Source organism: Dasypus novemcinctus, chromosome 30 (assembly GCF_030445035.2).
Source record: "Dasypus novemcinctus isolate mDasNov1 chromosome 30, mDasNov1.1.hap2, whole genome shotgun sequence".
Classification (NCBI taxonomy): domain Eukaryota; kingdom Metazoa; phylum Chordata; class Mammalia; order Cingulata; family Dasypodidae; genus Dasypus; species Dasypus novemcinctus.
This window is the reverse complement of record NC_080702.1, coordinates 35,941,352-35,961,623: the sequence shown is the minus strand read 5'-3', so window position 1 is coordinate 35,961,623 and position 20,272 is coordinate 35,941,352. Positions and strand designations below refer to the sequence as shown.

The 20,272-nt window shown below is 35.5% G+C and overlaps 1 pseudogene; it reads right to left on the bottom strand.

The window, feature by feature from the left end:
• LOC131276784 (vomeronasal type-2 receptor 116-like) overlaps window positions 1-20,272 on the bottom strand; it is a 54,440-nt pseudogene that overhangs the window by 19,102 nt on the left and 15,066 nt on the right.

Here is a 20,272-nt window from a genome sequence, read left to right as displayed (position 1 = left end):
AGTTTTCCTGTTTTTGCTTTTTGTTATTATTAATATTCCTAGAATAATGAAAATGCTCTCATAATTATTGAAGTGATATATGCACAACTATGTGAGTATACAAGTGTACACTTTGAATAAATTTATGCTTTATTAATATGTGTCAAAAATTGATTTCTTAAATAAAGCTAACATAGTAGATAAGTTACCAGGGCCCAGCAGATGAGGGAAGGGGAATTTGTTTCTAATTGGGCAAGTAATTTCTGTTAGAGATGATGAAAGTTTGGGGTAAGGGATGCTGCTGACGGTATCCCAACATTGTGAACGCCATTGATTCCACTGAATTGTAGACTTGACAGTGCTTAAAATGGAAACTTTGGAGTTTGCATGTAAGTTGATAAAAAATTATAAAAATTCAGGGAGCTATATTAAACGTCATGTTAAAACAATTTTAGAAGTTTCCTGGAAGCATGAGAAGTTCAGGAAATTAGGGAAAATAATTGAGAACACTAAAAGCAGAATTTGATTTACCAAAAGCAATAACTACAATTTTTAATTAGCCACAATATTTTAAAGAGTGTGGTAATGACACAGGAAGATATTGTTGTATCTCTAGGAAATAATAGAAAATAGAGAAAGGATTTGTGTCTAAGGGAATGTTTCATGCATCATCCAGGTGCTCTTGAAAAACTAGAAAGGGGAAAATGAATGGGTTTAATTAGTGGAGAAAGAAAATAATTTTGGAATATAAAATTGAAGTAATCTACTTCATCTGAGAGGTATACACTTTTCTTATTTCAAAAATAAAACAAACTACTGGAATTAGCACCTTTTTAATAAACCTACAGATTGGAGTGGCATGGCCAAAAAGGCAGACAGAATAGGAGAAAAGATGATTGGATTTTACTTAACTGAAGTTTCATTTTGTTTTTGATTTAAATATGCCACAATCAAAACTATTTTTTTTAAAAGAACAACAGGATAAAAAAAATATTTTGGAGGTCCAAGCGATTGAACCCAGGAACTTGTACATGGGAAGCAGATGCTCAACCATTGATCTCCATCCGCAGCCCTAAAATGAATATTTGTAACCACATACTTTTTATTTTCAATATCTACAACCTTTGTAAAAAGTGAAAAGTTATATACATGAGCAGAAAAAATGACCAAAGCTTCAGTCACCGAACAATATATTCTAAAACCAATTAACCAAGAAAATATTAATCCAACACTTATTTTTAAAAATGCAAATGTGATCAACAGGATACCATTATCAAACATTAAGTCATTCAAGCATGTTCAAAAACAATACAAGGAAAGTGATGTTTTCCTTTATAGCTACTGAAAGTATCAATTAGTATATTTCTGGAGGATTCTTTTATAATATGCTTATAAAACATTTAAAACACACCAACAATTGGCACTCAACCAATTAACCCCAAAAATTCTGTCAGTTGCTTTCATAATACAAAGATGTATTACTATATTAATTATGTACACAATTATAGTAATAAAATATTAGAACCCAATAAAAACACAAAATTTTTACTGGATAAAAGTCATTTTAGCCCTAAGACTTTAATATATGTAGGCATACAAATTGTATTTTGGAACCATGTATTTTTCTTCATGGTATCTTTTATATGCAAGTCACATTTAAGGGGAATGGGGAAAGAATGATCTCAACCTTATATACAAATTTTTAGCACAGAAAAATAAAGAATATGTTCAGGATTTCATTAAAACTTCCATGGTCTGAGACATTATTATATAGATTTTACTTTTTATGACTGAGTTATTTTAAAGACAAATTCATTAAAATTATATATTAAAACAATTTCCTTGACAAAACATTTATTTTTTCTTCAGATTTAAAAGGATATTAAAACATTTCTTGACCCCCAGTGTGGTCAGCACTGGGCACTGCACCTTCTGAACCTAGTGGATAAGTCACCACAGAAAAGAAAGCCTTATTTAATTATCAGGGCATTTTAGCAAGTGTCACTCTGGGTTTCTACTCTACAACAATGAAATCCACCAAGTGCACATTTCCCTTCGGCAGTTTGAGAGAACAGCAGAATATACGAAGAAAAGCATTTAATATCTCCTTCTCTGACAATGCACAAACTCTTCCCCTCCACCTTACAGGGTGCTTCATGCAAGCTGGGACATGAGTCAAACTTGCCTTCTTCCTTAGGAGATTCAGGCCAGAATGCCGTGAATCAACCACCCTCAACTCGTGCAGCCCTGACACTGGAGAACAGTCAGCAGTGCCCATCAGAATGAGCTGTGTGTATATTACAGAGATTCACAGCAATTTTGGAAAATTACAGAAAGGAAATGAGCAATGAATCACTGGAGGTTTGTCAAAGAATCAAAGAGATAATCAGAAAAACAACTAGAAATGAAAAGTAAGAAAACATAGTTGCAAACTCTTTCTACAGAAATTTCTGAACCGTGCCAACAGCAGTCACAAATGTTTGCAGCTTCTTGTAAAACATATGTGTCTGGCACTTTCTAAAAAGTATTAAGGCATCATTTTCTTTAATAAAACACCCTATTTCACTCAAGCAGCATCTATTTGCTGGAAGCCCATCAAAAACTTTTTTAAAGAATTTTTTGAAACCTATATTCCTGCAGATTTAATTTATCAATTCATTACTAGAACACTGGCTATAGAAATGGCATTCACATAAATCTAAAAATGCAGTTAGTTTAAATACAAAAATAAATCAGAATCATCCTGGAGATGAAAATGACTCACAGACCCTTCATCTTTTAATCGTGGCCTGGTTGGCAGCTTTAGGAGGCAGGGAGGACACCTGGCAGGCTTTGATAGAAAGATATTTCAAAGAACAACCAGCTGTCTACAGTAAGAAATCTGCACATGCAAGTGGACCCCAGATATTTGTGGCATCTTTGTAGGAATATTAGCAATTATAACTATGGGGAAAGAAGCATTAGCAGACCCCTAATTTGGGTAACAGACATTTTTCTAGAACCTCTTAGAAAAGCCCTAATGACAGTGGATTGTGTTTCTAAGGATTATCATTTCATCCACCGCTTGTGGAAACTGAGGTCAGAAGAGAGGCAAGGAGAGAGGAGTTTGATGGAGTAGGATGCAGCCCTTATGTTCCAGAAATGGAAAAGAGAAAGTCATGGGAACTAAAATGAAGAAAAATGCAACATTTTCACTTTGCTTTGAAAGAAAAAAAAAAAACAGAAGATTATGGACAATCTAAGATGTAGAAGAGCAGGTGGAAAGGCAAGGACTATAACGTGGATTATGTTGGTCTAGCCATCTGTAAATTATCTACACATCACTCAACATAAGAATGAAGCAGAAAATAAATGACAATGGCACTCACTGCTGAACATAGAGTTCCTTGATAGGCTGGGCCATCCTTTCTTCCGTTAGAAATATATAAATTGGGAAAAACCCCACAATGACCAGGTCTCCATCCTTAAATACACTGTGTTTCATTCTGTGGAAGCAGGAGGGATCCGTTAACTTCCATGCAGAAAGGGGAAGTTGCAGGAGGAGGACAATGAAAATCAATACGTACATCTTTAAGTAGCTCCCCGATTTAGCCAATGCTTTAATTGTATGCCAGGTAAGGGGCATTCAGATCTGAAATGGAACCTGCAGACTTATTGCAGATGTATCTGGGTGTATATATTGTTGTTATGACCTGGAAAGTCAAATCTAAGGGCTGTTATGGCCTCTTTTTTGCTAAGCATTTCCAAATTCTCTAGACAATAGGGGGACCTGTAACACTTTTTGCCCTGGAGCTCTGCAGCTGAGGCTCTGTGCCCAGGTGAAAAACAAGACTTGGAAAATATGTTTTGGATTATCCTCAGCAACCCCTCGGAGCTATGATTTCACCCCAGTCCAGGGATAGCAATGCTCCACAGACCACCTCCTCTCCAGGCAGACTGAGTGCCATCCCTTGTTAAAAAAACTGGTGTTTATTGCATCAGAAGGGTGTTCTGTCAATAGGGGCTCATGCCAGTCATGCTTTATCAAAGGACATCCTGGAATCATGGTCCAATAGCGAGATGGACAACCTCACACAGCTATGTCTGATATTAGGCAAACAGCATGCCTCCTAAGGTGCATGCCGGCCTGCATACCATTCCTGTGACTAGAAACACTCACAATCCAATGTGCCCAAGCCTGGGAAGCAGCAGTCATGTAATATTCAGAAATTACAAATCAATACCATAAGATTAATGTGAAAATGAAATTTGACACACTTATCTACTCCTCAGCCCCTGTAAAATGTGTTTAAACCATAGATCAGCAGGTTTCACTGATCCATTTCACCATCAACAGATAGTTTTCCCTAATAACTGCACCTCTATAGGAACACAAATCTATGTTGGAAACACTTATTTTTTTGTCACCCAAAGCAGAGAACAGTCGCTTTAATACCCCATATACTCTCCACCATATCAAACATCTAAGTCACAGGCAACATATGGATTTTTTATTACCCTGGATAAAAAGTAAAGGGCTTATGGCCACTAACTTAGAAGGGAAATTAAAGTTGTGCCCATCTCACAGGCACATACACTTACGAGTTATCAATGGTCAGGGCAGGAAGTTCTATGTTTTGGGAATACCACATCAGGTGTACCTCCTCTGATTGTAAGCCAGTTAATGATCCTTGAGGCTGTTGATGGCAGAGATCCTATAACACCAGGAAGAAAGAGACAACTGAAACAGACAACAGGGGCTTTTTACTCTCTCTTCCAGGTAGTAGTGAAGTTCATACATAAACACTCCCACTGTGGTTTTGTTGAAGTCATATATATTGGTAAGTTCATTACCATATTTGAGGGTTTTGAGACAATTTCATGTGACGATGAATATTATGCTGAAGTTTATTGGGATATAGGTGATGCAAGTGATTCAAATTGGCAGAAAGAGCTCTCGAGTTGTAACTGTATTTCACACCCTGCCAATGAGCCCTACTTTGGACTCTGTGACAGATTTAGACTCATTTGTGGTTTCCCTACACACTGTTCTTCTGCACATTCTATTTGAACCTATACTAAGTGCTAGCCTTGATAGGACTTAAATGTTTGGGGTGTCCATGTACCAGTTGGGTCCTAAATCTCAATGGAGTTCTAGCACCTATTCTCCATTTCATTGGACACATCCAGGACAAGTATCAAGGAGATGATGATGGACTACATCCACCTCAAGGAACAGAGAGAAACTGCAACTGCAAGCCAGTTAGTCCCATCCATCAGCTCCATGGGATCTAAGACTCACTCATTTAGAGGTGGGATGAGCATCACCATCCCAGCATCCTCAGGATCAGGGAATGAAAGGTGGACTACGGAAAATTTATGGTTATTCTAGTATATTCGAAATTGTTATTCCAGCAATGTTAGGTATTTTATCATTGAGGTGAAGACATGGTCACTGGAAGCTCTGAGGGGGAGGAAAAGGGAAATTCATGTGTAATATAGGGCATTTTTTGGGCTTTGGACTTGTCCTGAATGACATTGCAGTAATGGATACAAGCCATTGTATATTTTCTCATAATACTATATTGAGTGGGACAGAGTGTAAAAAACAATGTAAACTCTAATCCACACTTAACTACAGTGCTTCAATATGAGTCCATCAATTGTAACAAATGTTCCACACTAAGGAAGAATGCTGTTAATGTTGGAAAGTGTGGGAGGGGAAGGGAATGAGGCATGTGGGAATCCTCCATATTTTTCATGAACATCTATATTTAAAATTCAAAATACTTAAAAAAGGTAAATTTAGTCATGCAAAATGGGTCCTTCTTCACTTATATTTCAAGGAACAATGTTTCCTTATCCAGTTCATGATGAAGCAAATAAGATATTCTATGAAACAGATTTTTTTTTTTCTTTTTAATGCTTGGATTGTTGCCTGAGACTTTGAATCTTCTACATTCCAAGAAGAAATGGTTCCTTTGTTTTTACATATGCTAAACTAGGAGTCTGTGAAACATGTGAGATGAGGGATTGAAATTCCTGCTTTAACATGGGACTATGTAAAATATTTTATGCTTATGGCACAATTTATTTGGTCTGAGAGGGGATAAGTGTCAAAACTTGAGAGGAAGACAGAAGTCTTGAGATGTCCTGAATCTGGTATGATTTAGGAGAAGGTTTTTCCTCTGTTTTGTTTTGTTTTTTTTTTAATTGGAAAGGATAACTTGTATTTCCATCCAGAATGATTATAACACAATTATTCAAACACATCTGAAAAACACTGAAATAATTCAAGGAAGGCACAGAATAAATCAAAATATTTAACCAGAGACCTTAAAATGAGAAAATCCAAGTGTTTTCATAGTTTTAATAAGTTATGAAAAAGTTTTCATCACCAAACATCATTCTGACCGGAATCAAAAATCCTCTGTAAGAAAACCTGTGCCTTAAGCTCATTCCACAGCTTCTGTATATCTCTCCAAAAAAATTATAATTTATGAAAATGATGGGGTGGAGGGGTCAGAAGTGGGTTATAGGGGGACCTCTTACTTTTTTATGTTTCTAAATGTAGCATTCTTTGTGATCTATTAACTTTAATAAAACAAGTATACAATAAAAATAACATTGAAAACATTTTCCAGCAAAAATGCTCATTATACCCCAGGGCTCAATGTGAGTATTTCCCATATAACAAACCAATGATTATGATATTTGTTGATGGATGGCTACTCCCCAATAAAAATGATGTACTCTTATAAAACGTTTTAAAAAATAGCAAAGTAGGTTACAAAATTCTCTCTGTGAAACAGGAAAAAACTTGTTCCATGTCAATTAGAATGTCAAAGCATTCCAACGTCAAATTATTTCAAAAGCCATCATCTTATAACCATACTGTAATGTAGAGGGCATTTTTCACTGTGTCCTGTTTATATGTTGACCATAGAGTGTAGCAAAGGTACTGAACCTATCAGGAATCATTATAAATATAATTTCTTGTTTATTCAAAAGAGATATGTTTTTTAAAAATTATTATAAAACTAACTGAAATCATCAGTGCCATGTAGATATACTAAACCATAGCAAGGAAATTGCTCAGTTGGAAAATAAAGTGACTGTGTTTCACAACAGATATAGTGTTTTGAATATATTCTCTGATCAATACCATTTATTCCAGAGGTCATTTGTAAATTAGCTTACATTCTGAACTGGGTTTCTAAATGAAACTTTTTTTCAAGTATGCACAATATCAATAAGGAAATGATACTTTTTTTTTTCATTTATTTATGCTATTTCAAAGGAAAACCATATTGGATAAAGGACCAAAAATAATGGGTGCTCATAGCTTTCAAAAATATTTCAAAACATGAAATAGTCTAGTGACCAAGAGTTGATTGTAAGGTAACATCAAAAATCTACTGTTTCAGATTACGAAAAATAACTTTTCAATAATTTACTTGAAATAATTAAGTTCAGAATTAAAGAAATAATGGGAAAACATGGGCTTCTAAAACATTTAAGACTCTTATGAAAATAAGATAAATGATCTCCTTCTCTTAATAACCTTTGATATATATGTATGAGTGTATATCTATAGCAGTATGGTTTTATCTTTATCCATTTTAACTGCATAAGTCACAAAAATATTTCCAGCCAACATGGCTGATAATAAAATACATACTCCAAAAACAATATTTAGCAAAAACTGCTTCAGAATTTTTTTACATAATTAAACATTCTTTGGCAATGAATTTTTAATGCTGTAGGACTATTCAAGTAAATGTAGCTTTAACCATCTTCAGCACTAAACTATAATTACTTTACAAATTCATCTTTTCACTAGAAAAAGTGCTTGATTCAAAACTAATTTCAAAAATTGGGGGCTGAGGGGAGTGGGACATATGAGAATTTCCCACAATATTAGTAACATTGTGTGTGCTACTCGTATCTTTTAAAAATTAATAAAAATACGTTAAAAATTTTAAAAAATATACATGCAGCTTCCAGGCCAACAAATGGTCAACATGACTTTGTTCCTCTGCTCCCTCAGGATGGGGACTAATGTGGATTGGCCCATTCCCATGTCAGATGGGCCGTTCACCACCACTGTATTGTCTGCACATTTTAGTCTTCCATCATAATAAGCAGGAGTTTCCAGGATGATAGTTTTAATGATGAAAGGCTGATTGGTGTGGCTCTCTTCATGTCCACCAACAATAGTAAAGCCCCAACTTCCCAAATAGCTTCTTCTTAAATCTAGGTCATGGCAGCCATTCAGTGCTCTCAGAAGGCCAAGCCATGTGGCCCATGATGGGGACGAGCTGGCAGGATACTCATTCTCACTGAATGCACTTGGTGTTCTTTCATGGCTTGTACTGACTCCTCTAAAACTGGAACTCCAGTGTTTTAAAGGCATAAGCTGGGGAAGCAGCACTGGTTTTCAGCATAGCTACCACCACACCATGATTTAAATTGGTGAAGCATATAGCATTGATAGTCAACACAACATCATCTCTCTTGATTCTGCCATCTTATGCAAGACAGCCCTGAGGTGACACACTGCTTACAGAGATGGGCAGCTCACCTCTCTTACTTCCCTGCTTTGATCAACTGTCTTTCCAAGGGACTTCTGTGGCTACTAAGTGTGAGAAATCAGAGTTTAAAAAATTATTCTTGAATATTTGTGGATATTCTTCTTCTTTAGTAGAGGTTCCGTGTGTGGGTAGAAGTAGGCAGGAGTGAGTCATGGAAGGAGAGAGAAAATCTCTATGATTCATCCAAAGATATGATGGAAAATGTTACTAATTGAGACTGCTCAGCATTCAAAAATGGGAGATGAATTAATTCAGGAAAAAATAGAGCTAATAGGTACATTTCAAAATGAACTTATATCAAGTATATTTAAGTTCTTCAAAGAAGTAAGAAATATTACGTGTGTTAAGAAACTAATGTGAAATAAATTGATATATAGTAATCAAGAACAGAAAGATAAGAAAAACAAAAATTATAATTCATTAAAACAATGTATAAACTAGTTGAAATGAATTATACAATTTAAATATTTGGAACAAATACTTAGACCAGACGTGAACATAGTAATCAAAAGGCTGGAATAGGACATAGAACTGTAGAATTTACCAAGAACTCAGAAGAGAAGAGAAAACAGTGAACAACACCAAAGAAAATGAGTGTTATTGAGATAACCTTGAGTGATTCCAGTCACTAAAGATGTTTCAGAAAGAGAGAATACATTGAACAACAAAAAATCCAAATTAGAAGAAATAATGGGGGAGAAATGTCCAAAATTTAAACTTGACGGTTTTCACTTAATAATGTCCAATATGTGCTGTTTTGTACAGTAAAAAAAAATCAGCCCAATGCAAAAAAAATGCATTGGAATCTAATTTCTCCCCTGTGTTATGTTGATTTCCTTTGTTTCGCTGGTCCCAATGGCTTCACCTTGGTGTCCAAATTTGAATTAATGCCTACCCTCATTCAATTTGGGCACAGATTACCTAATAGCTTTTTAAAATACTCTATTTACAACTGGGTTCACACACCCATGAGCTGGGTGTGAGACCAGAGCATGCCTTTTTGGGGGTCATGATTCAGTCCTCAACACTAGCTTATATAAAACACATCCAGCCTCCAATCAATGCACTCCCTAAACCTTTTCAAATGAAAATGAAAACAGTTATAAACTCTCATGGAGAAAGGATGTGGAAATTTTTACTATAGTTCATTAGAAACTATAATGAATATAGTAACTATAATGATATAAATAAAGTAAATATTTTTGAAGATAATTTGGAAGTATTTTTCGGAAATCTTGCAATGCGCATGCACATAAATTCCACAAGCTTGGTGCATAGCATCTCTGGCATATGAAAGAGAGCCAGTATGGAGGTATTGCCAAGCCATCTGCAGTTGGCAGAGCCAAAGAAATATGAAGGAGAAACACATTTCCATGTACTCCAAGAGCACGACCAGGAGATGGGACAGATACCTTTATTATTTTATGGGCCATAGAGGTCAATCTAGCTAATAATGATTGGGAGGCACCATACACAGGAGTATGGGCCTGGATTAAATGAACAAGAGAGTCTAATGAAACTGAAGTCCAACTATTCAAATTTTTACACACTTTCTAATCTTTACCTAGGTAATTTATAACATTTCCATTGGACTTAACTATTTTTTGTACTTTACATTTTATAAGGTGACAGAATATATTTTTTGAAATCATTAGAAATAAAAAGATAATTTTCAGGAATTGCCTTTGAGAAAGCAAAAGGTTTAAAGTTGTGGTTCATACACTTTTGATTTTAAAGTGAGAGGAATGATTTCCCTTAAACCAAGGATACAATAAATTTAAAGCACAAGAAGCTTTTTTTGACAAAACAGTCTTTCAGCTGTGTTTACTGCTTATTCAGGAGAAAAACTCAAAGATATTTTACTAAACTATAATAACCATTTAAGCAACTTCGTCATTTTAACAGAGAAAAAACAAATTTTAATTTTGCATCACTATACTACTTGATGCTAAAGATTTTTTATGCTATAAGTAGATCCATCAAATTTACCTAAGTTTGATGATAAAAACTCCTTTTCTGTGAACCTTCTGCATTTTCTGTATTCATTCAGGTTTTGTCCCATATTTTCTTGTTTCTTTTTTTTTTAAGATTTATTTTTTTATTCATTTCTCTCCTCTTCCCCTGGCCCCAGTTGTCTGCTCTCTGTGTCCATTTGCTGTGTGTTCTGTGACCACTTCTATCCTTATCAGTGGCACTGGGAATCTGTGTTTCTTTTTCTTGTGTCACATAGTTGTGTCAGCTCTCTGTGTGTGCTGCACCATTCTTGGGCAAGCTGCACTTTCTTTCATGCTGGATGGTTCTCTTTACAGGGTGCACTCCTTGGGCATGAGGCTCCCCTACACAGGGGACAACCCTGTGTGGCAGGGCACGCTGTGCACACATCAGCACTGTGCATAGGCCAGCTCCACATGGGTCAAGGTGGCCCAGGGTTTGAGTCACGGACCTCCCTTGTGGTAATCAGATGCCCTATCCATTGGGCCAAATCCACTTCCCTTCTTTTTTCTTAAGTAATAGTCATTCATTTCCTTAGAAAAAATTAATTTCTCTTTCCGTAATTCTAAAAATGCATTCTGTGTACATTCATAAATAAAATTACTGTAATGTCTTTGGAAACTTTCTCCAAGCAAAGCTCTTATAAGTATGCAATTATCATCAACACTAAGCAAAATGGTCAGAATAATGATTCAATTTAGTTATATGGAAACATAACTTCTCTTCATTTCAAATATTACTTGTATATTGTTAGCTCATAGAGATCATTAGTTTACTATTTTTCAGTATTTTATAGAGCTATATTAAGAATCATTTACAAGGACACAATCTGAAACAATTTTCTTGAGCCACATTTTCAGTGTTAGGTCACAGTGAAATTGCAGGCTTACAAAAGCAGCTAGCATTTTTCTATTTTACCCCCCTCTTTTATGTTCATAGAGTTGTCTAATTCAAAAGTTACTAAACTTCAAACACGTGGATAATATTAACTTATCTATCAAGATCCCAATAGAATTTACATGGAAACAAAACTGATAACAACAATGTTGCTAAGATTTTCTGCTTCTTCAGCAGTTAACTTAATTCCATTGGTGATTTATTTTACAAAAAAAAAAAATCAATTGCAAGATAATATAGAAATTTAAAGTCTCATTAATAGGTTATTTACACCATTTTTTATACTGTGGCAGGCAATGTGGAAATAGAATAGCATTTATTTTTTCTTAAGGGGGTCTCTTCCAAATTCAGACCAATTTTCCAAAACACCACCGAGATCAGATATAGCTGAACAAACAGCACCAACAGAAATAACAAAGACAGAACATCAATATCAGGACTTCCTCAAAGTCAACAGTTTCCCACATCAAAGCAAAAATACAATAGGTGGGGGCTCTGGGTGGGAGGCTGTTCTTCCCTTCTGTAGGTAACCTAAGCTGTAGGTGTCCCAACCTGTGGGTGTGGGACAGTAAGAGGCTGCAGCCCTGCCCTTGGTGACCATGGCAACGACTCCAGACCCAGAGAAACAGTTTAGCAATGCAACTCTATAAACTTTAAATATTCAGGGAAAATGCAAAACAAATGTGCTAAAAGCTTATCTTGAATGTATAAAGTCTAGGTGAAAATCTTACCTAGGATGTGGTCCTTATATGCTAATTCAAGCATATTGAGCACTGAAACAAAGAATGGTTTGGTCCTTCCTCTGTTTAAAAGGAGCTCAAAAATTTCATTTGGGGTTTGTGTTTGAAACAGAAAGCACCGGAGTCCAGCTGGCCATCAGTAAATTTTTTCCTTCTCAAAAACCTTTCTGAGCACTGGCCCTTCTATATGCAAATAATTGAAACTCTCTCATCTTCTACAATATTTTGGGGGGCTCATGCATTTTGGAAATGAAGACAAGAGATGGTAGTATTTTGCTGCCCCTTCCAGATCCCAGAGGAAGCAGGGAGTACTTGGGTAAACCCCAGGCATCAGGGTGCTCCTTGATTAAATTTAATTCAGAAAATATGTGTTCTCCAGCAGAGTCTTCCTGATGAAAATTGAGGGCAATGGAAAGTCTGAAGGAAAATTCTGGGGAAAAAAAAGAACTCTGGATTTGGCATAAGTTAAGAGACCCCAGGGGAGCATATTTGGGAAAAAAACATAGCTTTAATTGTTTAGAAGGATCCTGATCACCTCCCAAGAAAGGACCCTAGTACCTCCAGAAATTTAAGGGGAAGCAGTTCTCTTTAGGTCAGAAAAAAGGGAAAAAGCCTGATGTTTTTGTTTTGTCTAACTTCCTGTTAGACTCTAGTACTGGGCTTATCTCTGCTGAAAGAGTAGAGGCTTGATTATCATGGGAAAGGTTGTTTATAGTTTTGAGTCCTAAGGTCCTGGAAATTGGTCTGGATTTTGAAAAACTTGGTTAGGGAAAATGATTCACCTTTTCTAGTGAAGCTTAGACTGGGTGTAAAGTTAAACAGTGAAAAAGGTCTAGCTGGCATCTTTTGTTATGGTGCTGAATTGCAAATGAATTTACTTTATATCAGATGTTTATGTTAAGTGTTCTCTCTTTCTAAGGTTTGTGGTTGTGGGGGCAGCTGTGCTGAAAAAATATATATAGAACTTGTGGGTCAGATTAATGACCTTTTTGCTTCTTTCTGTGTCATCTCAATGCTGTGTGGTTACAAAAAGAGGTGGAATTTGTTTGAGCTGGAACCCTCCCTTGCCATTGGAAAGGGGGTGAATTGATTATAAGGCAAACCTGCAGAGTCTGGATGTTTGCGCATCCTTTGCTGTCTTGTCTCTCTTCTGCCCCTTTTCTGGGACTTGTGGGCTGTCTGTTTCCCTACCATGCACCTGGGTTTGTTGGGGCTGGCCCCAGTCAGGTTGGCTGGGTTCCCAGGAGGGGCACCAAATTTGAGTAGGTTCCTTATGCCCATTTTGGCAGAAAGCTGGAAAGTGGGTATGGCTTACCCCTTTCCAGTGAGTCCACACCTTCTATTTATAAGCCACATTCTTATTTGATTGCAGTGCACATAACTGCCTGGAAGCAGGGAGGTAATTAAGATGCAGAGGATGATCAAAATAAATGCAGTTAAGTTTCCTCCCTAGGGTGTTAATGGCCAAAATAAATTTACATTCTGTCCAGGTTCTTCTGCTTTTCCAAATATCTCTCTCTCTGTGAGAATATGTAGAAATGATTTGAAATGTTTTAGAACTGTATACTTGTCTGAAGAAAGGAGGCTATCACTTGAAATAATAGATCTCTAATCATTTGATAACCTTTTTAATGGCCTGGCTGGGAACATCAGGGTTGTAAAACTACAGAGGAAAAAATCTGTGTTTGGTTTTTGTGGGTTGTCGGCACCTAAGTATTCATTGTATAAGAAAAATTAAAAATGAATTTTTAAATGCCATTACTCTCTTGATGGTGAGTTAAATGTATAACTTGCAGATGAGAATTTGTTCCATTACTGGGAAAATGCAGAACTTCACAGAATTGCTACTAATCAAATTCTTGTAAATTAATTAATAAAGGTATCCATTTCACCATAAGGTTAAAACTTAATGAAAACTGTAATTAAGAGCTAAGATAAAAAATAAGAAAAATAAAAAAGAGTTAAGATCATTTACAGATGCATTTATATTATCAAGAAGCAGAAGGATAATAACTGAAATTAAAATGGGGTGTATTTATAGCCTGAACCTATTTAATGTAATTGTGAATTCTAATCTAACCTTACCTTCTTTTATGGTTATATCAAGCTTAGCCTCATCCCTTGCCTTTGTTTATGGTAATTTCATAAAAACTTCTGCCCCTACAGTCCAGGGAAAAGCAGACTTGGGACATCCTTCTCTCCTGACCTACTGGTATTTGTAAACCTGATTTCTCTCATGATTCCAGGTGTGAACTAAATTACTGCCTGGTGAAATTCTTAGCCCTCGGGGTTAATGACCACAGGAGTTTTATTATCTCCAAGGAATGGAAAATAAAGGAGGTCTCATACCTTGACTGTCAGGGTTCCTTTGAGTGGCAATTCATGAAAAAACCAGTCTCCCTGAGGCTCCAATAGCCTCAGTAAATATACATAGGATTAATCTCGTTGTTCATCCAAAATTCTGCTAAATTCAAGGTAAAATATAAAATTCTGAAACAAACAAACAAAAAATGATGCTAAAGCATTGGGAACATTTTGGTTACAAGACATTAGTTAAGAAACAAAATTTTTGTGCAAAACTGTACGGTTATAGTGGAAATTAAGGGGGAAAAACTTTAGAAATGTTGCAGTCACACTTGTTTTATAAAAAAATGAAACATTTAAGTAACTAAGTTATGTTTCTGTGTCAAACTATTCATGTATGCCTATTTGCTCATTGTTGCTTAAATATGCAGTTATATATAATACCTGAAGGGTATGTAAAATAATGCAAATTATAAGTAACATCAGTGAGTTGTGTTTCTGTGTCTAACTCTATTTGTGTCTGCATATTTGCTCAGTGCATAGCTTCATACATGAGGATAATAATATCAAAGTAACAAATGAAAATTTTAAAAGTTAAATATGCAGTTATATATCTGAATAAATATTCCAGGAGGACAAATTAAACTAAGCAGGATGGACATATAAAAATCTGATTATAGAAACTATTGGGAAAGGGCCTTCTCTTTACAAGAGCTTTGAGGGCTGAACTAGGTGTGGCAGATTAAAATGTATCTACTAGGCTGGGGAATTAAGAATCAGTTTGCCCTGTAATTCCCCAGTTTAAAACCTTTTGACAGCCTTAAAATAAGGGTGGTTTTGGTTTTTTTGCCTAAATTTCAGTAAATAAAGGAAGGTCCATAAAAGCTATGGAGAGATCTTTCCTGGATTATGATTAAACAAATTATATGATTATAATGTGTTGTGGAACCTGGTAGCCAGTATACATTTAAAAGTATTCACAGTTTCAAAATTTAAACAAAGAAAAGAGGTTGTAGAATCCTTCAAAGAAAAGAGAACTTTCCTTGTATAAACTATGATAGTTTCAATTTTATTTAGCTTGGGTGTAATCTCTCTTAGTTTATAAATCACCCATTAAAAAATTAAAATTATATATAAAAAATCTTTGGAATAACGAAAATTGTAAGTTCATGCTAATGAAATCAAGCTGAGAAAAAATGTAGATATGCTCTCTTAAATAAATAAGTAAACTTCTTTGCTTGTTAATTGTAATTTAATAAGGTAACTTAAATGTAAGGTAACTAGTCTATGTGGTTGTGGTCAATTATAAAGAGTTTGTAAAAACATGTTCCAAACTGAAAACATTTAAATGGTTCTAGTTATAGAATTCACTGTTAACTAAAAACCTGGATTAGTATTAGTGGCAAAGAATAACTTTTTGTTCATAAAACCGGTCTGAGAGCCACTACAAGGTGCACATTTAAGTACAGGGTAATGAAAAGTTATCTTGATTCTACTGGGAATCCTCCATTTTCATTTCAACAATGAAAAAAATTTTCCCTCTATTAGTAAAGTAAAATACCTACTATTTTCTTCATGGTAAATTTGAATAATAAAGTCATTTGATATTGTGATGTGTTTCATTAAAATGTTTAAAATATATAAAAACAAGGAAAAATTTTAACATTGTCAAACTCTTTTGTGCATTGAAACCAGGCCTTGAATACATTACAGGTTGCTTCTCCATGTGAGTTATTAGCTAGGCTGGTCCCTGACCCCTCAAATAGAAATATCTGCTCTATCAGCCTCTTGTTTTCCTCCTGAAGTTGACAAAAACTATGTTGAAGTTTCAAGCTCATGCAGCAGCCAATGATGACTCGGTATAGCAAAGCGTACAATGGATATCACCTCCAGACTGGCACTGTTCCATAGTGCCCGTGAGCACTATGTGCAAGGCTGGTAGAATACTGGAAACTCTCTCCAGGATCAATGATGATGTGACTTACTCACTGTGTGAAGAACATGCTAAGTGGAGCCACGATTACCAGGATTCTGTAAGTAAAACATAAACAAAATTGGCATTATGGCCCGCTCCCATGGACAGTTAACATGTAAAGTATTACAAACCTGAAACTTAAACTTATTAATGGCAACTCAGAATCCTTATGCATTAAGTAATACATTAATTAATATTAAGTGCTGTATTTTATCCTATACTAAATATATGTCTAATAATTATAATGTTATCTTTTCTATTCTAGATCAAGTACAAAAGTGCATTAGACATGTTAAAATCTTGGTAACCTCATTTTCTAACTATTTATTAAACATGTTTATAAAATAAGGTACAGTCTTAGCCAGGCTCAATCAAGTTACTATTCTACTGTGTAGCAAAAATGAGGCTTGCTTGCTAATAATGGATCTCCTATTGAACATTCAAAATTATCAGAAATTGTATAATTAAAACCAAAATGTAAAAAGAAACAAAACTTTATTCTGTAGTTCTGATCATTCCCACAGCTAAAACTAAGAAAATTTCCAACTTGGTGCACTAATCCTAAATAAAACCAACTGCTGAAAAGTTGCCAGTTCACCAAGAGCATCTGACAGAGCACATGAGTGCCAATCATTAAACAGGCTGAAATGAGCCTTCAAAACAAAGCTAAATATCTGTTGCAGTTTCTCTCTGAATATATATATACTGTTCCCACCAGCTTTTAAAATGGAGTGCCATCTTTATAGGCACCTAACCTTGTCCTCCTCTGTAATCCAATGTCCTCTTTTAAAAATGGACATTCCAAAATTTTAATTAAGTTTGTTTTTTTCAGAATGAGCTTCTTATTGACCATATGAAAAATTCATACAGAATGCCAGATCCATCTTCCTCCAGTTAAAATAAAATAAAAGTTGTACAGCTGTTAGGCAATGACTACAGCCCATGGCCAGCAGGAATCAGTTACAGAAAAGAGATCATAGCCATTCAGCACCCCCTTAAGATCAAAGGTGTAAACTCTTCAAGGGTAAAATCCAATTAACAGATGTTTCTTGGGTCTGACTGGAAAACCATGTGAGCACCAGTGGCCCCAGGATGACTGCAGGGTGGCTCCACACCAAGGATTCTACCGTCCAGAGTGAAAACTTCTAAAAACAGAAACTTTTTCTTTAGGTCCTCACTGAAAATTGATAAGTAAAGTAATCAATCAAAACAACAAACAGTCACCCACCTCATAGCGCCAACAACAATTATGCCAAAGCTTAGCAAGTTAAGCTTCAGCATAAGGGGGGAAATGATGGGGGCTCTGGTGGGAGGCTGTTCTTCCCTTCTGTAGGTAACCTAAGCTGTAGGTGTCCCAACCTGTGGGTGTGGGACAGTAAGAGGCTGCAGCCCTGCCCTTGGTGACCATGGCAACGACTCCAGACCCGGAGAAACAGTTTAGCAATGCAACTCTATAAACTTTAAATATTCAGGGAAAATGCAAACCAAATGTGCTAAAAGCTTATCTAGAATGTATAAAGTCCATGCTAAAAGATACCTAGGATGTGGAAGATATATGCTAATTCAAGCCTATTGAGCACTGAAACAAAGAACAATTTGGCCCTTCCTCTGTGTAAAAGGAACTCAAAAATTTTGTTCAGGGCTCGTTTTGAAATAGAAAGCTCCTGAATTTGGCTGGCCATCAATAGATCATATCTTCCTCCCCAAAATCATTCCTGAGTCCTGGCCTTTGTAAATGCAAATAATTGAACCTCTCTCATCTTCTAGAACACAATTACAAAATCAACAGATGGACCCCAAATCTAAGATCATGGAAAATAGGATGCAATGCACCAAGCCCATATTTACCACCTCAGATCAACTAAAACTTCAAGTCTCCCCTCATCATGAGCAGAACCCAGAGGCAATCCCACAGTCCCTTCAGCATGAGCAGACCATCAAATCCAAGCCAGCACTCTTCTTGCCCAGAGCAGCCTGGAAATATGAAGTAAGCACAGGTCACAATAGAAGAAAGTATTTCACACTCTTATCTAATGGAGAAAAATCCAACTTCACAATCACCTCTACACAATGTACCCAGTGTCCATGCACAGCAGAAAACCCACCCAGATCCAACTGAAAGTGGTTCCAAAATCACCCAAATTCATCTTTCTGGAAACTGTGGGAGAAGATATTCAAATGTACATTTTTCTGACTCCAAATATAGTATCTTTGGCTGTACTTCTGCAAATAATACACTCTTCATTATTGTTGAATTTTTAGTTGATCTGAGCTGGTAAATATGGGCTTAGTGGCTTTGCATCCTATTATCCATGATCTTAGATTTGGGGTCCACCTGTTGATTTTGTTATTTGATAAATGCTCATTAATGTTGTCATTGTTTTAATTATAGACATATTGAACTATATTTTGAGATGTAAAATCATGTGATAAGTCAGAACATATAACTTCCTTATATCATCCCACTTCCTTATCAGAAATATAAAACTACATTGTCTTAGGTATTCCTTTCCTATTTTTAATGAATAATATTTTCTTTGGATACTCATTCCATTTGATAAATGACATAAAATTCCATTTTTTATTTAATTCCCAATAAATAAAACAGCTAAAATCATGCAGCATTTTAAAAAAGATATGGCTATTTTGTGTGTTGAATACATTTCTTTCTTAGGCACAAATCATACCAATCAAATGAGTAAGTATAGGTTTTCATAGGATGCAAATATACAAAACACTTTGGATGGGTGTTACAGTACAGACCAAAAAGGAAATTTTGAAGATTTGGAGCAGGCTTGAATTCAGAAAAGATTGGATTAAGATTTGGTTAGAGAAACAAGAGGACAGAAAATTATTTTATAAGATCAGAAAATTACATGGAATGTGTAAATAGAGTCATTAATCAGCTATGTGCCCTGGGGAAAGCCTAGGAGGAAGTATTTATTCATATCTAAGAGGACTGTGCCTACATGTCTCCTAAAAGAGGGCTATTAATTCCTACTGAAACAAAATTCCTTTTCTTTCTTATGAATGTAAATGGGCAGTGTCAGTCAGGTTTCCTGCTCATCCATTTTACATATATTTCCATGGTGACTAACACACACATGTACAGTGTCAAGTTCATCTCTGGAGGAAACTGACACCTAAAAGCCTCATGTCGCAAATTCTGATGGCAGTAAGTGTACATGATGATTCCACCTCCTGAAATAAATGCTTGTTCTCTTCTTGATTTCAACAGCTCTTGTCACCTGTGGAATTGTTTCCACTCTTTGTTTCCCAAATGCAGTTTGCTAAAGCACTAGCAATACACTTTTGTTTTCATATAAGATTTATATTAAGTTATGGAAGATAGCATTTTATGAATAATTCAGAGTAGTGCAATGGTGAGTCAAGAGCACATTTTCTCTAAGAAAATAGGAACGGAATTAGGTGCACTAAAATTGAACTAGTTCTATAGAATGTGACACGAGATTCTAAAAAAGGTCTTAATAGGTACATAAATACACCAGGAAAAGAACAGGAACAGAACTGTAATTTGAAAGCATACAAATATCTGACTTATCTCTTTTTTTTAAATCTTAAAAAATGACACTGAATGTGGAGATCATTCTACATCTTATGGTATTCATCATTCCTCCACTAATACCAGTTAAAAGGTCAGAATTTTGTAAACAAAGCACAAGCTTTTTCACATTTGGAAATATTTCTAAGCAAAGAGAACATCCTTCATGAATTATTATCAAAAGCAAAGGCTAGGAATAAAATTGAGTTGAAATAGATAGAGGCTGACTTTTCCTTATTTTTCCAGTTTC